Below are 8260 nucleotides of genomic sequence, written 5' to 3'. Positions count from 1 at the left end.
AGAAAAATAAGTTGGAAGCAACAGAATAAAAAATTATGAGTAAATATTAACATAGACCACTATAGACAACATAAAATATTAGCGAATCCAAATATTCCAAAATGTATAACATTTAAATGTAAAAAAAATCAATTACACTATAAAAATAGTAAATTGGAATAAAAGGAAGATAATAGTTATGTCTTGGGACATCTGACTTTTGTAGAGGTGACAAAATTACATCTTTTTAGTTGAAATGTATTAATAGTCTATACAGGAATTAGTAGAATTTTTCTACAAAAATATAATAATATGGAGCACTCTTGCTTCCTTTACTAGTACATAACAAACAAATAATAATTAAAAACAATACTCAAATTGAAATGATACAGAGAATAGCCTGGCCCCTGTGCAAGGATGACATTCATATTTGTGTCTCATTCCATGTTTTTAAGATGGAAGAGAATGTGGAAAGAATCTAGGAGGAAGACAGGGAGGTGAAATAATAATCTGAATGTATTACATGAGAGAAATCTATTTTCTTTTGTTTTCTTTTATTGGATATTTTCTTTATTTACATTTCAAATGTTATCCTCTTTCCTAGTTTCCCCTCTGCAAACCCCCTATCCCATTCCCCCTCCCCTTGCTTTTATGAGGGTGCTCCCCCGCCCACCCACTCCCACCTCACCACACTGTCATTCCCCTTCATAGGACCAAGGGCTTCTCCTCCCATTGATCCTGGATAATATATATATATATATATATATATATATATATATATATATATGGAACGTATATGTGGGATACATAGAGACATATATACATATATGGTATACACACACGTACACAAATATATATATAAATAATTAGCTCAGTCTGTATATTGTTGCTGTTTTTCTAATGTTTCTTTCCAGGGATGACCATTTAGTACTGAATTTAAAAAGTGGACTGCTGTCCCCTGAGGAGTACTATTTTTTCAATCTCAGCATTTTTTAGTTACCTATTGTTCTTTCTGCATACCTAAATCCTTGTGGAATTTTCCTTGTTTATTTTGGCATTTCTATTAATAGTTTTTTTTTCAGCTCATTTTTATGAAGTCACATTGGTAAGACTTTCTGGTAGTAGCTTCTCACATTGCTAGAAGACAAAATCTCACAGCATATCCCCCCATTCTCTGTCTCTTATAACATTTCTGTCCTCTCTTCCGGGGTGTTTCCTGAGCCTTGAGTGTAACAGAGCTTTGTAGATGCATGTCTGGGGACTGTGCTCTATAATCTTGTATTTTGATTGAGCGTTGTTTTCTGTAGTTGCCTTATGGTTCCAAGAAAAGTTTCCTTCATGAGGGCTGACTACTACTTCTGAAAAACGAAGAATAATTTTCAGAGTGTAAGAAAAATATAAATATTTAGTGTGTATTTACAGAAACAAAGAGAGAGCAAAATGAATTGATCATATAGTTCTGTTCCAAAACCAACACAAAGCAAGCAGTATTTACAGCCAAAGCACAAAAAAAGAAGACAAAAGAAAAGAAAAGAAAAGAAAAGAAAAGAAAAGAAAAGAAAAGAAAAGAAGTAGAGAAAAGAAATAGCTATCATATATTCATTTCTCTGCCAGCTTGCTGAGACACTTCTCTAGGGGCCTGCTGAAACTGACCAAAGTCTTTGGAACAAAGGAAAAAAATTAGGTGTTTTTTTTTTTTCTTGAAGAATCTGTATCTATATAAATATATATAAGGTATACTATTGGTAAGAAGTAATGAGTATATAAAGTTTGCATGACCAATGGGCCTCTCTTTCCACTAATGGCCGACTAGGTTATGTTCTGCTACATATGCAGCTAGAGACACAAGCTCGGGGGAGGGGGGGTACTGGTTAGTACATAATGTTGTTCCACCTATAGGGTTGCAGATCCCTTCAGCTCCTTGGGTACTTTCTCTAGCTCCTCCACTGGGGGCCCTGTGATCCATCCAACAGCTGACTGTGAGCATCCACTTCTGTATTTGCTAGGCCCCGACATAGTCTCACAAGAGACAGCTATATCTAGGTCCTTTCAGCAAAATTTTGCTAGTGTATGCAATGGTGTCAGGGTTTGGTGGCTGATTATGGGATGGATCCCCGGGTATGGCAGTCTCTAGATGGTTCATCGGGGCCAGGAAGTGGGAGTGGGTGAGTGGGGGAGTGGGTGGAGGAGCATGTGGGGACTTTTGGGATAGCATTGGAAATGTAAATGAAATAAATACCTATTTAAAAAAATTACAGTAAAAAAAGGAAAACTATATATATAGTTATGAAGTATATGTATATATGTATATATGTATATATAGTTATGAACTATATATATAGTTATATATATATATATATATATATATATGAAGTAATGAGTATAAAAGGGAATAAAAGAGAACCAAAAATGATGGCAGAGTACAGCTGTTTTCAAGCTGCACATTGAAGACAAACAAACACCAATGCAGATGCAGAATTGTATTTGATTCATGACATTTAGTGCTGACCTAATGACAAGGTCGAGTATGAAGCACTGATGTAAAATTAATGTCTAGTCCAAATGGGCTTTTCATTTGGAAGGTACTTACTAATGCAAAGTATTTTTAAAAGAAGCCACTGGCAACACTTGGGAGAGATAATTCAGAAAGGAGATGTAATTTGTGTCATTTATTATAAAGAGGAAAAATAAACCCTTAAGAGTTTCTGCATTTAATTTTCAAGAATAAGAGTAAGATGTGAACAAAAGTTGGAGAGATAGCAATAGTTATTTCAGTTTACCTGGACCCAGAATAAGTAAGCTAGTTTCTCTTAAGGAGAAATGGGACAGTTTTTTTTTTTTCTATTTTTTTTAAATTTTGATACTATCCTTTTGTGTAATGTTCAAAATGTAACTAAACTAATGTAATATCTTAAAAAGAAAATGATAAACAGTGTAATTTATATTAATACTATTGACATTTGTTGAGAGGCAGGTCTCCAGCGAGGACTGGACTACCCATATTCCACATAAAACCCAGGATCTGCCATAAGCATTTCATTTAGCTTAAGCAGAAATTAAAAGGAGACCCTCTGTCAATTGGAATGAAGAAGAGCTTGCTCCAGCTTCTTGTCACTGTCTTACTGATCTTAAAAGATTCAGATAGACCAAAACTGGAGAAACCCATAGTCCCTGAAATCATCCCTTGTGAGCATTTCCTGAAACCACTAAGAGTATTAAAATTAGACAAACTTATTTTTTTTTTAATTTTGGAACTAATAGAGTTGTGTGTGTACATACTTTGGTAAATAACTTTTAGTAGTCAATGTCCAAAATGATTTTCAAATGTATAATACAATGTTTCATGAACTGTAAAAGCTTTAACATGGGTAGTCTTTCTTTGCCTAACCACAAATCCCAGTCGTGCATCAAGAACATCTGCCACAAATACATATTCAGTGAAGCATCTAAGTCAGAGTCCCTATTGAGTCTTTTATATACAGTCTGGAGAGTGGATTCTAAGGTGTATACATATATGCCGCAGTATCAAAGAAGACACATTTTTCTTCATCAAGTTACAAAGCAGGGAAATACAGCCAGTATACAAAGTTAGAATTCAAGGTTGTAGCAGCAGTGGAAGGATAAAAGCCCGGTCATTTATCAATGAATTATTTTTATATATAACCAACATAATAATATGTGTTAGTTAATTCTTACATTTTAGGTAATAGACCATCATCATTAGGTATTTTATTACTATTTTCTAATAATGGTGTACTGAATTATTTATCCAATAGTCCATTATAATGTAGAAGATAGAAGATATCCCAGTATAATGTAGTAAAATAAAAATTTACTTAAAATAATCATTAAATCCAACAGTCCATTATAATGTAGAAGATAGAAGATATCCAAGTATAATGTAGTAAAATAAAAATTTACTTAAAATAATCATTAAATCCACAGTATCACTATATAACAATGAATTGATAAAATTACATTTTAAGAAGCAACAGTAGTGGCTAAAGATCAGGAAGATGTACTACATATAGGAAGAACATGGGAAGATCTTTCACTTTTAACAAATTAACATAATCTAGTCCCCTCCTATTATTTTTTTTTGCTTTGAAAAAGTTGTCTTTGTCAGTAAAAAACAAAAATCAATTTATTAACTTCCCATGTAGATTATAATTGCTCTTGTTATCTCTTCAGAAGCCTGATATGTTTTGAGACTTGAGGAACTTCTATGTGTGTGAATATACAAAATTTGTTTCATGAAAGGATGGAAAAATATCTCCCTCTTCATAAATTAAATGGAGTATATAAGGAGAGCTGAGCAAAGTTAATGCGTTTGCATATTAATGACTGAGAAAATAAACTTAAGTAGTTTGGGTGAACTGTCTCTTTAATATCATTGCCAAATCTACATTTGTTCACTATTTCTGTTTTTTAATAAAGAGATTTCATGACTCAGCTTTTTACCAGTGTGGTAAATCAAAAGCAAAATGTTTACTAAGAGACTAATTCCTTCACAAATGAGAATTTGGCATATATACATTATGCAATGTTTAATGGCAAAATCAGTAATTCCACATTGCAAGTTTATTATATTTGAACAGTTGTATCAAAATATCCCTGCTCAGATGCCAAGATTTGTCCTATTCCCTTGTAAGGAATCACAAGACAAGTTATCATTAAACATAGTTGGAGTTTGTAAAGGACAAGTTATTAAGGTAAGTGTGGAGCTTGTTACGAAAAAATATTTTTGCAGAGCGTTTTCAATGGGTAGAATTAAGCTGGAAGAGAGGGAGCGAGAATTCTCTTCTGTAGAAAAAGAATGCATCATGAAATTTGTGGGGAAATAAACAAAACTCGAAAATCCTCTCCTGAGGAAGGTGAGCCAGGCACAGAGACTCACCTGCCTCTTCTTTACTATTAAAAATCACCCCTCCTGAACCTTAGGTACCAGAAAAAGTTTAAAAGGGATAACAAAGTTGGGAGAACAGGGTCCAGAGAGTGAAATAGTAGGACACAAGTAGTATGAACTGGAAAAAGAAATATGGAGGTATTTCACTGGAATGGTGGTAGAAGAGAAGTATAGAGGGAGGAAGGAGAGTGATTAAATGATACTAAAGATTTTGGGGAAAGCCCTAGTGCCTCACCTTTACACAAAGAAATAGAGGCAACTCACGAACAATGGGATTGGTAATTGTCACTCTCAGGCCAGAGCATACCAACTGGGGATTCAATAGCAAATGATAAGCCTGATAGCATACATATCACTAACACTACACAGAGTAAGTAGGTTATATTTAGAAAGTATGTATACTGACACATTATATGCATGTTACAACAATTAATGAGGATATGAATTTAAAAGAAAGAAAAAGGGGGATATATGTGATGGTTGGAAGGGAGGACAAGACAAAATTAATGGTGTATATAGTTTATAATTTCAAATATAGAATGAATGATTTGAATATATGAAATATGTAAGTTTATAAATACATGCATGTTTATATTCTCATAATATTTATCTATAGTTCTTACATACTTATTTATTTGTGTATATTTGCAAAATAATATAGCCTGTTTCTGTTGCAATTAGCTACCTGTCAGAACTTGAAACTAAGACCCTATTTCTGCAGATACCATACATTTTAGATTAAAAAAAGATATTAGAGTAAGGTAGTTGGAATTGACCCTGACTTCTCCTCTATAAGGATTATTTGTTATAGAATCAAAAGGTACTATGCAAATTGAAAGGAGGAAAGAAAAGCAATAGTCTTACCTAGCTGTAAAGGTTATAAAATCAAAAGTGTGGCAAGCATGCTCAGATACCCTGAGTGATGAAAGGGGAACATGTATCTTGAGAAAAATCAACAGCTGCTTAATTGATCTTATGGCTCAATCAGTAGGAAAGACTTTATGGCTGTTATTATAAACCTAGTCAAATATTGAGAAGATAATAGGTGTTAAGTAATCAGAGTACACTCACATACGCATAGGCGTAGGCGTAGATGTAGACATAGACAGACATAAGCAATATAAAAAATAGAAATACACACACCTTTAATCCTAGCCAGCCTAGTCTACAAAGTGAGTTCCAGGACAGCCAGAGCTATACAGAGAAACCCTGTCTCGAAAACAAACAGCAAACAAACGAAAATAAAACAAAAAAAATTTAGAAATAGAGATAGACAAATAGAGATGGTATATAGATGATAAATAATAAATAGATGATAGATATATAGAAATAGATGATAGATAGATAGATAGATAGATAGATAGATAGATAGATAGATAGATGATAGATAAATTGACTGATAGATAATAGGTGTGAAGATGGAAGATAATAGGTGTGAAGATGGATTTCCATCAAGTAGGTGATGATGTATAAGTCAGTGGATGGTATCCAGTTAATATTGGGACTATATTCAGTTGTGAAGAGGTCTATTTTGTATCAAGAGAGAATGTGATATTAAAAGGAGTTTTGCAGTGAGATTCTGAATGCCAAAAAAGATTTTCTTCTCCGTGGCTGATAAGTTTAGGAGAAAAAGAATGTTAAAAACCTGGACAGAATATACAAAGAAGGAAGACTGGCAAATTTATTTAGTAAGTAAAGTAAAAGTGATCGTGAGAATGTGCAAAATATCTTTTGCTATTGAGCATTAAACCACAATTACTAATTTATATCATAGTCATAATAACTAAAAACAGCATTCCAGGAATCTTTCAATACAAGATTTAGATTTCAATACTTCATCCTATATTGAGACAAAGTTAGCTTATAAATCTTGACCAAACAACTTGAAATAATTAGCTTTAATTTCAAGGGTTGTTTCTTTGTTTGTGGGTTTACCTTTAACTTCTTATTTAATTTACACACAAGGAGTCTCTAATCTTTCTCAACACTTTTCATAAAATGAGACAGGTGGTCTCGGGAAGTGTCTCAGCTGGTAAGCAGTGATTGATTCATAAGCCTGAGGTCCCATTTCAGTCTCTGAAATTCGTAGAAAAGTTAGGATATGATGGAAATTTGTAACTCCAGCACTGCCATTGCCAGGGATGAAAACAGGAAGTGGAGGAAACTCAACTCCACTCTCCCCCTACCTTTCCCTCTCCCTCTTTCTGTTCCTATCCCTCTCCTTCTCCCTGTCCCTCTCCCTCTTCTTCTTCCTCTCCCTCTCCTATACCTCTAGCCCTATCCCTACCTAGCAAAAAAAACCAGCCAGTATTAGAAATTATATCTCTAGAGTAAAAAAAGAAAGAAATAGTATCACCAAGTACCTCTTGAAATTTTAGTAGTCTCCTTATAAAGGAAGCAAGTCAGTTCTGCTCCCATTTCACTGGAAATAATCCTAAGAAGAAATGTAATTTCAAATGGATAAGAAAGTACAAACATTCAGAGTAACTAAAAAAGCAAAGAAGCTAGCACATTTGTTAAGAAGAAATCTAGTGTGTATTACTCTTGTAAAATAGGAGGCATGGAAACTTCTTATTGTGTAAATGTCAGAGCTCTGAGGTAAACATTAATTTTTCTGTGAGGCTTACTGGTTAGAAAAATTAATTTACTTTCCCAATTTCTTATATCAACTAAACATCAAAGGCAAATTTGAAATTCAAACTGCTTTTTAGCATTTGGTTGAAAATAAGTTAAAAATGGAGTAAGATTCCTTGTATATTTAGCTGAATGTAAATTTTGTTATAAATTTGATTCCAGCTCTCTTGAAAATAAATCTAACATTTATGTGCCTCCATAATTACTTCCAATCAGTGTGTTATAAATATGTAAAGGTTTCACCCATCTATCACTTAACCTCTCTGGTATTAAGCTCTTCAGTTAAAATGACAAACAAATTGTAAGGAGGTGTTGACTCATAAGAATTTCTCTAAGGCAAAATAAAAGCCACTGATAAGTCTTTTAATATTTCTACAAATTTAAAGTGTTATTTTTCCTTCTCCTGAAAATAGTAATCATTGTCCTCTCATCAGAGAAGACTGAATGGAGTAATATGAAACCGAGCATGAAAGCAAACAAATTTTGGTTGTTATGGAGGCTCAGGAGATAGATAGAAGCACTTCCTAGTGACGATCACATAAGAGATTTACCAATGATAGTGTGGGAATAATGCAAAGGTTAAGATAGCTTATTAAATATGTACCTGAAAACACTGTTTGAGCTTATAATAATACATTGTCTTTATCCTTCTGTTCGAGTGATTATTTTGAATGTCTTTGCAATTACAAAAAATGTGAGAAACTGAATCCTCTCCGAAGACTACAATCATAAACTTTATGG

General features: G+C 33.3%; 1 pseudogene; it reads left to right on the top strand.

The window, feature by feature from the left end:
* Positions 1-336: 336 nt before the first annotated feature.
* Positions 337-431, top strand: LOC115029259 (annotated as a pseudogene).
* Positions 432-8260: the final 7829 nt, after the last annotated feature.

Source organism: Mus caroli, chromosome 14, assembly GCF_900094665.2.
Source record: "Mus caroli chromosome 14, CAROLI_EIJ_v1.1, whole genome shotgun sequence".
NCBI classification, from domain to species: Eukaryota; Metazoa; Chordata; class Mammalia; order Rodentia; family Muridae; genus Mus; species Mus caroli.
The sequence above is the reverse complement of the archived record's forward strand: the minus strand, read 5'-3'. Positions and strand labels throughout refer to the sequence as shown.